General features: G+C 45.2%; 5 non-coding genes and 22 pseudogenes across 5 annotated transcripts; all 27 read left to right on the forward strand.

The window, feature by feature from the left end:
• Positions 1–360: 360 nt before the first annotated feature.
• On the forward strand, positions 361–479 carry LOC148856328 (5S ribosomal RNA; annotated as a pseudogene).
• Positions 480–837: 358 nt separating this feature from the next.
• On the forward strand, positions 838–956 carry LOC148856329 (5S ribosomal RNA; annotated as a pseudogene).
• A 359-nt stretch (positions 957–1,315) lies between these two features.
• Positions 1,316–1,434, forward strand: LOC148856330 (5S ribosomal RNA; annotated as a pseudogene).
• A 357-nt stretch (positions 1,435–1,791) lies between these two features.
• On the forward strand, positions 1,792–1,910 carry LOC148856331 (5S ribosomal RNA; annotated as a pseudogene).
• A 280-nt stretch (positions 1,911–2,190) lies between these two features.
• Positions 2,191–2,309, forward strand: LOC148856332 (5S ribosomal RNA). The gene has a single exon (XR_016097701.1). It is a non-coding gene; the product is annotated as a 5S ribosomal RNA (ribosomal RNA).
• A 359-nt stretch (positions 2,310–2,668) lies between these two features.
• On the forward strand, positions 2,669–2,787 carry LOC148856333 (5S ribosomal RNA; annotated as a pseudogene).
• A 359-nt stretch (positions 2,788–3,146) lies between these two features.
• On the forward strand, positions 3,147–3,265 carry LOC148856334 (5S ribosomal RNA; annotated as a pseudogene).
• Positions 3,266–3,624: 359 nt separating this feature from the next.
• LOC148856335 (5S ribosomal RNA) lies at positions 3,625–3,743 on the forward strand (annotated as a pseudogene).
• Positions 3,744–4,102: 359 nt separating this feature from the next.
• On the forward strand, positions 4,103–4,221 carry LOC148856336 (5S ribosomal RNA; annotated as a pseudogene).
• Positions 4,222–4,580: 359 nt separating this feature from the next.
• LOC148856337 (5S ribosomal RNA) lies at positions 4,581–4,699 on the forward strand (annotated as a pseudogene).
• A 359-nt stretch (positions 4,700–5,058) lies between these two features.
• LOC148856338 (5S ribosomal RNA) lies at positions 5,059–5,177 on the forward strand (annotated as a pseudogene).
• Positions 5,178–5,536: 359 nt separating this feature from the next.
• Positions 5,537–5,655, forward strand: LOC148856339 (5S ribosomal RNA). Its single transcript, XR_016097702.1, has one exon. It is a non-coding gene; the product is annotated as a 5S ribosomal RNA (ribosomal RNA).
• Positions 5,656–6,014: 359 nt separating this feature from the next.
• LOC148856340 (5S ribosomal RNA) lies at positions 6,015–6,133 on the forward strand (annotated as a pseudogene).
• A 359-nt stretch (positions 6,134–6,492) lies between these two features.
• LOC148856341 (5S ribosomal RNA) lies at positions 6,493–6,611 on the forward strand (annotated as a pseudogene).
• Positions 6,612–6,970: 359 nt separating this feature from the next.
• Positions 6,971–7,087, forward strand: LOC148856342 (5S ribosomal RNA; annotated as a pseudogene).
• A 359-nt stretch (positions 7,088–7,446) lies between these two features.
• LOC148856343 (5S ribosomal RNA) lies at positions 7,447–7,565 on the forward strand. Its single transcript, XR_016097831.1, has one exon. It is a non-coding gene; the product is annotated as a 5S ribosomal RNA (ribosomal RNA).
• A 359-nt stretch (positions 7,566–7,924) lies between these two features.
• Positions 7,925–8,043, forward strand: LOC148856344 (5S ribosomal RNA; annotated as a pseudogene).
• Positions 8,044–8,402: 359 nt separating this feature from the next.
• On the forward strand, positions 8,403–8,521 carry LOC148856345 (5S ribosomal RNA; annotated as a pseudogene).
• A 359-nt stretch (positions 8,522–8,880) lies between these two features.
• Positions 8,881–8,999, forward strand: LOC148856346 (5S ribosomal RNA; annotated as a pseudogene).
• Positions 9,000–9,358: 359 nt separating this feature from the next.
• On the forward strand, positions 9,359–9,477 carry LOC148856347 (5S ribosomal RNA). Its single transcript, XR_016097937.1, has one exon. It is a non-coding gene; the product is annotated as a 5S ribosomal RNA (ribosomal RNA).
• A 360-nt stretch (positions 9,478–9,837) lies between these two features.
• Positions 9,838–9,956, forward strand: LOC148856348 (5S ribosomal RNA; annotated as a pseudogene).
• A 359-nt stretch (positions 9,957–10,315) lies between these two features.
• Positions 10,316–10,434, forward strand: LOC148856349 (5S ribosomal RNA; annotated as a pseudogene).
• A 358-nt stretch (positions 10,435–10,792) lies between these two features.
• Positions 10,793–10,911, forward strand: LOC148856350 (5S ribosomal RNA). The gene has a single exon (XR_016097703.1). It is a non-coding gene; the product is annotated as a 5S ribosomal RNA (ribosomal RNA).
• A 359-nt stretch (positions 10,912–11,270) lies between these two features.
• LOC148856351 (5S ribosomal RNA) lies at positions 11,271–11,389 on the forward strand (annotated as a pseudogene).
• A 358-nt stretch (positions 11,390–11,747) lies between these two features.
• On the forward strand, positions 11,748–11,866 carry LOC148856352 (5S ribosomal RNA; annotated as a pseudogene).
• Positions 11,867–12,226: 360 nt separating this feature from the next.
• Positions 12,227–12,345, forward strand: LOC148856353 (5S ribosomal RNA; annotated as a pseudogene).
• Positions 12,346–12,702: 357 nt separating this feature from the next.
• LOC148856354 (5S ribosomal RNA) lies at positions 12,703–12,821 on the forward strand (annotated as a pseudogene).
• Positions 12,822–13,055: the final 234 nt, after the last annotated feature.

Below are 13,055 nucleotides of genomic sequence, written 5' to 3' on the forward strand. Positions count from 1 at the left end.
CAATTTTATTAATATTTTATTTTTGATATATTATTTGCAAATTCCATATGTCGTTTCGGCGAGAAAACTGGAAACAACGCGCCAGATTCTCGGACCATTTGCGGCACGACTGTCATTACTGAATGGGAACGGTGCAAAACCGGGCTTTTGGCATTCGTCGTGCATTGTGGGCCCCGCGATAGTATTGCATCTATCCGGGGCTGCGACAGATTTGGAAAGGAATAACTCCGCTCACGTGGAAGCTTGTGCACGGTTACAAAGGGAGGAAAGTTGCATACACCGTTTTTTCAAATCCGAAAGTATTAATGGAGGGGAGCAAAATAATGAGTGCATAAAGATTTAAGCAAGCAAGAAGCAAACGGGTGCGATCATACCAGCTCTAATTCACCGGATCCCATCAGAACTCCGAAGTTAAGCATGCTTGCGCGAGTGTAGTATTAGGATGGCTGACATCCTAAGAAATCCTTGTGTTGCAACCCAATCTTATTAATATTTTATTTTAGATATACTATTTGCAAATTCCATATGTCGTTTCGGCGAGACAACGGGAAACAACGGTCCGGATACTCGGACCATTTGCAGTACGATCGTCAATACTGAATGGGAACGGTGCAAACCGGGCTTTTGGCATTCATCGTGCATTGTGGTCCCCACGATAGTATTGCATCTATCCGGGGATGCGGCAGATCTGGAAAGGAATAACTCCTCTCACGTGGGAGCTTGTGCACAGTTACCAAGGGAGGAAAGTTGCATACACCATTTTTTCAAGTCTGAAAGAATTATTGGAGGGGAACAAGATAATGAGAGCATAAAGATTTAAAAGAGCAAGAAGCAGACGGGTGCGATCATACCAGCACTAATGCACCGGATCCCATAAGAACTCCGAAGTTAAGCGTTCATGGGCGAGAGTAGTATTAGGATTGGTGACCTCCTGGGAAGTCCTCGTGTTGCACCCCAATTTTATTAATATTTTATCTTTGATATACTATTTGCAAATTCCAAATGTCGTTTCGGCGAGACAACTGGAAACAACGCGTCGGATACTCGGACCATTTCCGGCACGATCGTCATTACAGAATGGGAACGGTGCAAAACCGGGCTTTTGGCATTCGTTGTGCATTGTTGGCCCCGCGATAGTATTGCATCTATCCGAGGTTGCGGCAGATCTTTAAAGGAATAACGCCGCTCACGTGGGAGCTAGTGCACAGTTACGAAGGGAGGAAAGTTGGATAAACCGTTTTTTCAAGTCTGAAAGAATTAATGGAGGGGAGCAAGATAGTGAGTGCATAAAGATTTAAGCGAGCAAGAAGCAAACGGGTGTGATCATACCAGCACTAATCCACCGGATCCCATCAGAACTCCGAATCTAAGAGTGCTTGGGCGAGAGTAGTATTAGGATGGCTGACCTCCTGGGAAATCCTTGTGTTGCAACCCAATTTTATTAATATTTTATTTTTGATATACTATTTGCAAATTCCATATGTCATTTCCGCGAGACAACTGGAAACAACGCGCCGGATACTCGTACCATTTGCGGCACGATCATCACTATTGAATGGGAACGGTGCAAAACCGGGCTTTTGGCATTCGTCGTGCATTGTGGGCCCCGTGGTAGTATTGCATCTATCCGGGGCTACGACAGATCTGGAAAGGAATAACTCCGCTCACGTGGAAGCTTGTGCAAGGTTACCAAGGGAGAAAGTTGCATACACCATTTTTTCAAGTCTGAAAGAATTAATGGGGGGAGCAAGTTAGTGAATGCATAAAGAATTAAGCAAGCAAGAAGCAAACGGGTGCGATCATACCAGAACTAATCCACCGGATCCCATCAGAACTCCGAATCTAAGAGTGGTTGGGCGAGAGTAGTATTAGGATGGCTGACCTCCTGGGAAATCCTTGTGTTGCAACCCAATTTTATTAATAAATTATTTTTGATATACTATTTGCAAATTCCTTATGTCGTTTCCGCGAGACAACTGGAAACAACGCGCCGGATACTCGGACCATTTGCGGCACGATCGTCACTACTGAATGGGAACGGTGCAAAACCGGGCTTTTGGCATTCATCGTGCATTGTGCACGGTTACGAAGGAAGGAAAGTTGCATACACCGTTTTTTCAAGTCTGAAAGAATTATTGGGGGGGAGCAAGATAGTGAGTGCATAAAGATTTAAGCGAGCAAATAGCAAACGGTTGCGATCATACCAGCACTAATGCACCGGATCCCATCAGAACTCCGAAGTTAATTGAGCTTGGGCGAGAGTAGTATTAGGATGGGTGACCTCCTGGGAAATCATCGTGTTGCAACCCAATTTTATTAATATTTTATTTTTGATATATTATTTGCAAATTCCATATGTCGTTTCGGCGAGAAAACTGGAAACAACGCGCCGGATTCTCGGACCATTTGCGGCACGACTGTCATTACTGAATGGGAACGGTGCAAAATCGGGCTTTTGGCATTCGTCGTGCATTGTGGGCCCCGCGATAGATATGCATCTATCCGGGGCTGCGACAGATTTGGAAAGGAATAACTCCGCTCACGTGGAAGCTTGTGCACGGTTACCAAGGGAGGAATGTTGCATACACCATTTTTTCAAATCTGAAAGTATTAATGGAGGGGAGCAAGATAATGAGTGCATAAAGATTTAAGAAAGCAAGAAGCAAACGGGTGCGATCATACCAGCTCTAATTCACCGGATCCCATCAGAACTCCGAAGTTAAGCATGCTTGGGCGAGAGTAGTATTAGGATGGCTGACCTCCTAAGAAATCCTTGTGTTGCCACCCAATTTTATTACTATTTTATTTTTGATATACTATTTGCAAATTCCATATGTTGTTTCGGCGAGACAACTGGAAACAACGGTCTGGATACTCGGACCATTTGCGGTACGATCGTCATTACTGAATGGGAACGGTGCAAAACTGGGCTTTTGGCATTCGTCGTGCATTGTGGTCCCCGCGATAGTATTGCATCTATCCGGGGATGCGGCAGATCTGGAAAGGAATAACTCCTCTCGCGTGGGAGCTTGTGCACAGTTACCAAGGGAGGAAAGTTGCATACACCATTTTTTCAAGTCTGAAAGAATTATTGGAGGGGAACAAGATAATGAGAGCATAAAGATTTAAGCGAGCAAGAAGCAGACGGGTGCGATCATACCAGCACTAATGCACCGGATCCCATAAGAACTCCGAAGTTAAGCGTGCATGGAAGAGAGTAGTAATAGGATTGGTGACCTCCTGGGAAGTCCTCGTGTTGCACCCCAATTTTATTAATATTTTATCTTTGATATACTATTTGCAAATTCCAAATGTCGTTTCGGCGAGACAACTGGAAACAACGCGTCGGATACTCGGACCATTTCCTGCACGATCGTCATTACTGAATGGGAACGGTGCAAAACCGGGCTTTTGGCATTCGTTATGCATTGTGGGCCCCGCGATAGTATTGCATCTATCCGGGGTTGCGGCAGATCTTTAAAGGAATAACGCCGCTCACGTGGGAGCTAGTGCACGGTTATGAAGGGAGGAAAGTTGGATAAACCGTTTTTTCAAGTCTGAAAGAATTAATGGAGGGGAGCAAGATAGTGAGTGCATAAAGATTTAAGCGAGCAAGAAGCAAACGGGTGCGATCATACCAGCACTAATCCACCGGATCCCATCAGAACTCCGAATCTAAGAGTGCTTAGGCGAGAGTAGTATTAGGATGGCTGACCTCCTGGGAAATCCTTGTGTTGCAACCCAATTTTATTAATAATTTATTTTTGATATACTATTTGTAAATGCCATATGTCGTTTCCGCGAGACAACTGGAAACAACGCGCCGGATACTCGGACCATTTCCGGCACGATCGTCATTACTGAATGGGAACGGTGCAAAACCGGGATTTTGGCATTCGTCGTGCATTGTGGGCCCCGCGATAGATTTGCATCTATCCGGGGCTGCGACAGATTTGGAAAGGAATAACTCCGCTCACGTGGAAGCTTGTGCACGGTTACCAAGGGAGGAAAGTTGCATACACCATTTTTTCAAATCTGAAAGTATTAATGGAGGGGAGCAAGATAATGAGTGCATAAAGATTTAAGAAAGCAAGAAGCAAACGGGTGCGATCATACCAGCTCTAATTCACCGGATCCCATCAGAACTCCGAAGTTAAGCATGCTTGGGCGAGAGTAGTATTAGGATGGCTGACCTCCTAAGAAATCCTTGTGTTGCAACCCAATTTTATTACAATTTTATTTTTGATATACTATTTGCAAATTCCATATGTTGTTTCGGCGAGACAACTGGAAACAGCGGTCTGGATACTCGGACCATTTGCGGTACGATCGTCATTACTGAATGGGAACGGTGCAAAACTAGGCTTTTGGCATTCGTCGGGCATTGTGGTCCCCGCGATAGTATTGCATCTATCCGGGGATGCGGCAGATCTGGAAAGGAATAACTCCTCTCGCGTGGGAGCTTGTGCACAGTTACCAAGGGAGGAAAGTTGCATACACCATTTTTTCAAGTCTGAAAGAATTATTGGAGGGGAACAAGATAATGAGAGCATAAAGATTTAAGCGAGCAAGAAGCAGACGGGTGCGATCATACCAGCACTAGTGCACCGCATCCCATAAGAACTCCGAAGTTAAGCGTGCATGGAAGAGAGTAGTAATAGGATTGGTGACCTCCTAGGAAGTCCTCGTGTTGCACCCCAATTTTATTAATATTTTATCTTTGATATACTATTTGCAAATTCCAAATGTCGTTTCGGCGAGACAACTGGAAACAACGCGTCGGATACTCGGACCATTTCCTGCACGATCGTCATTACTGAATGGGAACGGTGCAAAACCGGGCTTTTGGCATTCGTTATGCATTGTGGGCCCCGCGATAGTATTGCATCTATCCGGGGTTGCGGCAGATCTTTAAAGGAATAACGCCGCTCACGTGGGAGCTAGTGCACGGTTATGAAGGGAGGAAAGTTGGATAAACCGTTTTTTCAAGTCTGAAAGAATTAATGGAGGGGAGCAAGATAGTGAGTGCATAAAGATTTAAGCGAGCAAGAAGCAAACGGGTGCGATCATACCAGCACTAATCCACCGGATCCCATCAGAACTCCGAATCTAAGAGTGCTTAGGCGAGAGTAGTATTAGGATGGCTGACCTCCTGGGAAATCCTTGTGTTGCAACCCAATTTTATTAATAATTTATTTTTGATATACTATTTGCAAATGCCATATGTCGTTTCCGCGAGACAACTGGAAACAACGCGCCGGATACACGGACCATTTGCGGCACGATCGTCACTACTGAATGAGAACGGTGCAAAACCGGGCTTTTGGCATTCGTCGTGCATTGTGGGCCCCGCGATAGTATTGCATCTATCCGGGGCTGCGACAGATCTGGAAAGGAATAACTCCGCTCACGTGGAAAAATGTGCATGGTTACAAAGGAAGGAAAGTTGCATACACCAGTTTTTCAAGTCTGAAAGAATTATTGGGGGGGAGCAAGATAGTGAGTGCATAAAGATTTAAGCGAGCAAATCGCAAACGGTTGCGATCATACCAGCACTAATGCACCGGATCCCATCAGAACTCCGAAGTTAATTGAGCTTGGGCGAGAGTAGTATTAGGATGGGTGACCTCCTGGGAAATCATCGTGTTGCAACCCAATTTTATTAATATTTTATTTTTGATATATTATTTGCAAATTCCATATGTCGTTTCGGCTAGAAAACTGGAAACAACGCACCGGATTCTCGGACCATTTGCGGCACGACTGTCATTACTGAATGGGAACGGTGCAAATCCGGGCTTTTGGCATTCATCATGCATTATGGGCCCCGCGATAGTATTGCATCTATCCGGGGCTGCGACAGATTTGGAAAGGAATAACTCCGCTCACGTGGAAGCTTGTGCACGGTTACCAAGGGAGGAAAGTTGCATACACCGTTTTTTCAAATCTGAAAGTTTTAATAGAGGGGAGCAAAATAATGAGTGCATAAAGATTTAAGCAAACAAGAAGCAGACGGGTGCGATCATACCAGCACTAATGCACCGGATCCCATAAGAACTCCGAAGTTAAGCGTGCATGGGCGAGAGTAGTATTAGGATTGGTGACCTCCTGGGAAGTCCTCGTGTTGCTCCCCAATTTTATTAATATTTTATCTTTGATATACTATTAGCAAATTCCAAATGTCGTTTCGGCGAGACAACTGGAAACAACGCGTCGGATACTCGGACCATTTCCGGCACGATCGTCATTACTGAATGGGAACGGTGCAAAACCGGGCTTTTGGAATTCGTCGTGCATTGTGGGCCCCGTGATAGTATTGCATCTATCCGCGGCTGCGGCAGATCTGGAAAGGAATAACTCCGCTCACGTGGGAGCTTGTGCACGGTTACCAAGGGAAGAAAGTTGCATACACCATTTTTTCATGTCTGAAAGTATTAATGGAGGGGAGCAAGATAGCGAGTGCATAAAGATTTAAGCAAGCAAGAAGCAAACGGGTGCGATCATATCAGCACTAATCCACCGGATCCCATCAGAACTCCGAAGTTAAGCGTGCTTTGGCGAGACTAGTATTAGGATGGCCGACCTCCTAGGAAATCCTTGTGTTGCAACCCAATTTTATTAATATTTTATTTTTGATATACTATTTGCAAATTCCATATGTCGTTTTGGCGAGACAACTGGAAACAACGCGCCAGATACTCGGACCATTTGCGGTACGATCGTCATTACTGAATGGGAACGGTGCAAAACCGGGCTTTTGGCATTCGTTGTGCATTGTGGTCCCCGCGATAGTATTGCATCTATCCGGGGATGCGGCATATCTGGAAAGGAATAACTCCTCTCACGTGGGAGCTTGTGCACGGTTACCAAGGGAGGAAAGTTGCATACACCATTTTTTCAAGTCTGAAAGAATTAATTGGGGGGGCCAAGATAGTGAGTGCATAAAGATTTAAGCGGGCAAGAAGCAAACGGTTGCGATCATACCAGCACTAATGCACCGGATCCGATCAGAACTCCGAAGTTAAGTGTGCTTGGGCGAATAGTATTAGGATGGGTGACCTCCTGGGAAGTCCTCGTGTTGCACCCCAATTTTATTAATATTTTATCTTTGATATACTATTTGCAAATTCCATCTGTCATTTCGGCGAGACAACTGGAAACAACGCGCTGGATTCTTGGACCATTTGCGGCATGATCGTCATTACTGAGTGGGAACGGTGTAAAACCGGACTTTTGGCATTCGTCGTGCATTGTGGGACCCGCGATAATATTGCTTCTATCCGGGGCTGCGACAGATCTGGAAAGGAATAACTCCGCTCACGAGGGAGCTTGTTCACGGTTACCAAGGGAGGAAAGTTGCATACACCGTTTTTTCAAGTCTGAAAGAATTAATGGAGGGGAGCAAGATAGAGAGTGCATAAAGATTTAAGCGAGCAAGAAGAAAACAGTTGCGATCATACCAGCACTAATGCACCGGATCCCATCAGAACTCCGAAGTTAAGTGTGCTTGGGCGCGAGTAGTATTAGGATGGGTGACCACCTTGGAAATCATCGTGTTGCAACCCAATTTTATTAATATTTTATTTTTGATATATTATTTGCAAATTCCATATGTCGTTTCGGCGAGACAACAAGAAACAACGCGCCGGATTCTCGGACCATTTGCGGGACGACCGTCATTACTGAATGGGAACGGTGCAAAACCGGGCTTGTGGCATTCGTCGTGCATTGTGGGCCCTGCGATAGTAATGCATCTATCCGGGGCTGCGGAAGATCTGGAAAGGAATAACTCCGCTCACGTGGGAGCTTGTGCACGGTTACCATGGGAGGAAAGTTGCTTATACTGTTTTTTCAAGTCTGAAAGTATTAATGGAGGGGATCAAGATAATGAGTGCATAAAGATTTAAGCAAGCAAGAAGCAAACGGGTGCGATCATACCAGCACTAATCCACCGGATCCCATCAGAACTCCGAAGTTAAGCGAGCTTGGGCGAGAGTAGTATTAGGATGGCTGACCTCTTAAGAAATCATTCGGTTGCAACCCAATTTTATTAATATTTTATTTTTGATTTACTATTTGCAAATTCCATATGTCGTTTGGGCGAGACAACTGGAAACAACGCGCTGGATTCTTGGACCATTTGCGGCATGATCGTCATTACTGAGTGGGAACGGTGTAAAACCGGACTTTTGGCATTCGTCGTGCATTGTGGGCCCCGCGATAATATTGCTTCTATCCAGGGCTGCGACAGATCTGGAAAGGAATAACTCCGCTCACGTGGGAGCTTGTGCACGGTTACGAAGGGAGGAAAGTTGAATAAACCATTTTTTCAAGTCTGAAAGAATTAATGGAGGGGAGCAAGATAGTGAGTGCAAAAAGATTTAAGCGAGCAAGAAGAAAACAGTTGCGATCATACCAGCACTAATGCACCGGATCCCATCAGAACTCCGATGTTAAGTGTGCTTGGGCGAGAGTAGTATTAGGATGGGTGACATCCTGGGAAGTCCTCGTGTTGCACCCCAATTTTATTAATATTTTATCTTTGATATACTATTTGCATATTCCATATGTCGTTTCGGCAAGACTACTAGAAACAACGCGCTGGATTCTTGGACCATTTGCGGCTTGATCGTCCTTACTGAGTGGGAACGGTGTAAAACCGGACTTTTGGCATTCATCGTGCATTGTGGGCTCCGCGATAATTTTGCTTCTATCCGGGGCTGCGACAGATCTGGAAAGGAATAACTCCGCTCACGTGGGAGCTTGTGCACGGTTACCAAGGGAGGAAAGTTGCATACACCGTTTTTTCAAGTCTGAAAGAATTAATGGAGGGGAGCAAGATAGTGAGTGCATAAAGATTTAAGCGAGCAAGAAGAAAACAGTTGCGATCATACCAGCACTAATGCATCGGATCCCATCAGAACTCCAAAGTTAAGTGTGCTTGGGCGAGAGTGGTATTAGGATGGGTGACCTCCTTGGAAATCATCGTGTTGCAACCCAATTTTATTAATATTTTATTTTTGAGATATTATTTTCAAATTCCATATGTCGTTTCGGTGAGACAACTGGAAACAACGCGCCGGGTACTCGGACCATTTGCGGTACGATCGTCATTACTGAATGGGAACGGTGCAAAACCGGGCTTTTGGCATTCGTCATGCATTGTGGTCCCCGCGATAGTATTGCATCTATCCGGGGCTGCGGCAGATCTGGAAAATAATAACTCCTCTCACGTGGGAGCTTGTGCACGGTTACCAAGGGAGGAAAGTTCCATACACCGTTTTATCAAGTCTGAAAGAATTATTGGAGGGGAACAAGATAATGAGAGCATAAAGATTTAAGCGAGCAAGAAGCAGACTGGTGCGATCATACCAGCACTAATGCACCGGATCCCGTCAGAACTCCGTAGTTAAGCGTGCATGGGCGAGAGTAGTATTAGGATGGGTGACCTCCTTGGAAGTCCTCGTGTTGCACCCCAATTTTATTAATATTTTATCTTTGATATACTATTTGCAAATTCCATATGTCTTTTCGGCGACACAACTGGAAACAACGCGCTGGATTCTTGGACCATTTACGGCAAGATCGTCATTACTGAATGGGAACGGTGTAAAACCGGACTTTTGGAATTCGTCGTGCATTGTGGGCACCGCGATAATATTGCTTCTATCCGGGGCTGCGACAGATCTGGAAAGGAATAACTCCGCTCACGTGGGAGCTTGTGCACGGTTACCAAGGGAGGAAAGTTGCATACACTGTTTTTTCAAGTCTGAAAGAATTAGTGGGGTGGCAGCAAGATAGTGAGTGCATAAAGACTTATGCGAGCAAGAAACAACCAGTTGCGATCATACCATCACTAATGCACCGGATCCCATCAGAACTCCGAAGTTAAGTGTGCTTGGGCGAGAGTAGTATTACGATGAGTGACCTCCTGGGAAATCATCGTGTTGCAACCCAATTTTATTAATATTTTATTTTTGATATATTATTTGCAAATTCCATATGTCATTTCGGCGAGACAACTGGAAACAACGCGCCGGATTCTCGGACCATTTGCGGCACGACCGTCATTAATGAATAGGAACGGTGCAAAACCCGGCTTTTGGCATTCGTCGTGCATTGTGGGCCCCGTGATAGTATTGCATCTATCCGGGGCTGCGACAGATCTGGAAAGGAATAACTCCGCTCACGTGGAAAATTGTGCACGGTTACGAAGGGAGGAAAGTTGCATACACCGTTTTTTCAAGTCTGAAAGAATTAATGGGGGGGAGCAAGATAGTGAGTGCATAAAGATTTAAGCGAGCAAGAAGCAAACGGTTGTGATCATACCAGCACTAATGCACTGGATCCCATCAGAACTCTGAAGTTAAGTGTTCTTGGGCGAGAGTAGTATTACGATGGGTGACCTCCTGGGAAATCATCATTTTGCAACCCCATTTTATTAATATTTTAATTTTCATATATTATTTGCAAATTCCATATGTCGTTTCGGCGAGACAACTGGAAACAACACGCCGGATATTCGGACCATTTGCGGCACGATCGACATTTCTGATGGGAACGGTGCAAAACCGGGCTTTTGGCATTCATCGTGCATTGTGGGCCCCGCGATAGTATGGCATCTATCCGCGGCTGCGGCAGATCTGGAAAGGAATGACTCTGCTCACGTGGAAAATTGTGCACGGTTACGAAGGAAGGAAAGTTGCATACACCGTTTTTTCAAGTCTGAAAGAATTAATGGGGGGGAGCAAGATAGTGAGTGCATAAAGATTTAAGCGAGCAAATAGCAAACGGTTGCGATCATACCAGCACTAATGCACCGGATCCCATCAGAACTCCGAAGTTAATTGAGCTTGGGCGAGAGTAGTATTAGGATGGGTGACCTCCTGGGAAATCATCGTGTTGCAACCCAATTTTATTAATATTTTATTTTTGATATATTATTTGCAAATTCCATATGTCGTTCCGCCGAGAAAACTGGAAACAACGCACCGTATTCTCGGACCATTTGCGGCACGACTGTCATTACTGAATGGGAACGGTGCAAAACCGGGCTTTTGGCATTCGTCGTGCATTGTGGGCCCCGCGATAGTATTGCATCTATCCGGGGCTGCGACAGATTTGGAAAGGAATAACTCCGCTCACGTGGAAGCTTGTGCACGGTTACCAAGGGAGGAAAGTTGCATACACCGTTTTTTCAAGTCTGAAAGTATTAATGGAGGGGAGCAAGATAATGAGTGCATAAAGATTTAAGCAAGCAAGAAGCAAACGGGTGCGATCATACCAGCTCTAATTCACTGGATCCCATCAGAACTCCAAAGTTAAGAATGCTTGGGCGAGAGTAGTATTAGGATGGCTGACCTCCTAAGAAATCCTTGTGTTGCAATCCAATTTTATTAATATTTTATTTTTCATATACTATTTGCAAATTCGATATGTCGTTTCGGCGAGACAATTGGAAACAACGGTCCGGATACTCGGACCATTTACGGTACGATCGTCATTACTGAATGGGAACGATGTAAAACCGGGCTTTTGGCATTCGTCGTGCATTGTGGTTCCCACGATAGTATTGCATCTATCCGGGGATGCGGCAGATCTGGAAAGAAATAACTCCTCTCACGTGGGAGCTTGTGCACAGTTACCAAGGGAGGAAAGTTGCATACACCATTTTTTCAATCTGAATGAATTATTGGAGGGGAACAAGATAATGAGAGCATAAGGATTTAAGTGAGCAAGAAGCAGACGGGTGCGATCATACCAGCACTAATGCACCGGATCCCATCAAAACTCCGAAGTTAAGCGTGCATGGGCGAGAGTAGTATTAGGATTGGTGACCTCCTGGGAAGTCCTCGTGTTGCACCCCAATTTTATTAATATTTTATCTTTTATATACTATTTGCAAATTCCAAATGTCGTTTCGGCGAGACAACTAGAAACAACGCGTCGGATACTCGGACCATTTCCGGCACGATCGTCATTACTGAACGGGAACGGTGCAAAACCGTGCTTTTGGCATTCGTTGTGCATTGTGGGCCCCGCTATAGTATTGCATCTATCCGGGGTTGCGGCAGATATTTAAAGGAATAACGCCGCTAACGTGGGAGCTAGTGCACGGTTACGAAGAGAGGAAAGTTGAATAAACCGTTTTTTCAAGTCTTGAAAGAATTAATGGAGGGGAGCAAGATTGTGAGTGCATAAAGATTTAAGCGAGGAAGAAGCGGACGGGTGCGATCATTCCAGCACTAATGCACCGGATCGCATCAGAACTCCGAAGTTAAGTGTGTTTGGGCGAGAGTAGTATTACGAAGGCTGTCCTCCAGGGAAGTCCTCCTGTTGCACCCCAATTTTCTTAATATTTTATTTTTGATATACTATTTGCAAATTCCATATGTCGTTTCGGCAAGACAACTAGAAACAACACGCTGGATACTCGCATAATTGGCGGCACGATCGTGATTACTGAATGAGAACGGTGCAAAACCGTGCTTCAGGCATTCGTCGTGCTTTGTGGGCCCCGTGATAGTTGCATCTATCCGGGGCTGCGGCAGATCTGGAAAGGAATAACTCCGCTCACGTGGGAACTTGTGCACGATTAACACGGGAGGAAAGTTACATACACCATTTTTTCAAGTCTGAAAGTATTAATGGTGGCGAGCAAGATAGTGTGTGCATAAAGATTTAAGCGAGCAAGAAGCAAACGGGTGCGATCATACCAGCACTAATCCACCGGATCCCATCAGAACTCCGAATCTAAGAGTGCTTGGGCGAGAGTAGTATTAGGATGGCTGACCTCCTGGGAAATCCTTGTGTTGCAACCCAATTTTATTAATATTTTATTTTTGATATACTATTTGCAAATTCCATATGTCGTTTCCGCGAGACAACTGCAAACAACGCGCCGGATACTCGGACCATTTGCGGCACGATCGCCACTACTGAATGGGAACGGTGCAAAATCGGGCTTTTGGCATTCGTCGTGCATTGTGGGCCCCACGATAGTATTGCATCTATCCGGGGCTGCGACAGATCTGGAAAGGAATAACTCCGCTCAC

This window comes from Nelumbo lutea, chromosome 4, assembly GCF_056320005.1.
Source record: "Nelumbo lutea isolate HS-2025 chromosome 4, American lotus-T2T, whole genome shotgun sequence".
Classification (NCBI taxonomy): Eukaryota; Viridiplantae; Streptophyta; class Magnoliopsida; order Proteales; family Nelumbonaceae; genus Nelumbo; species Nelumbo lutea.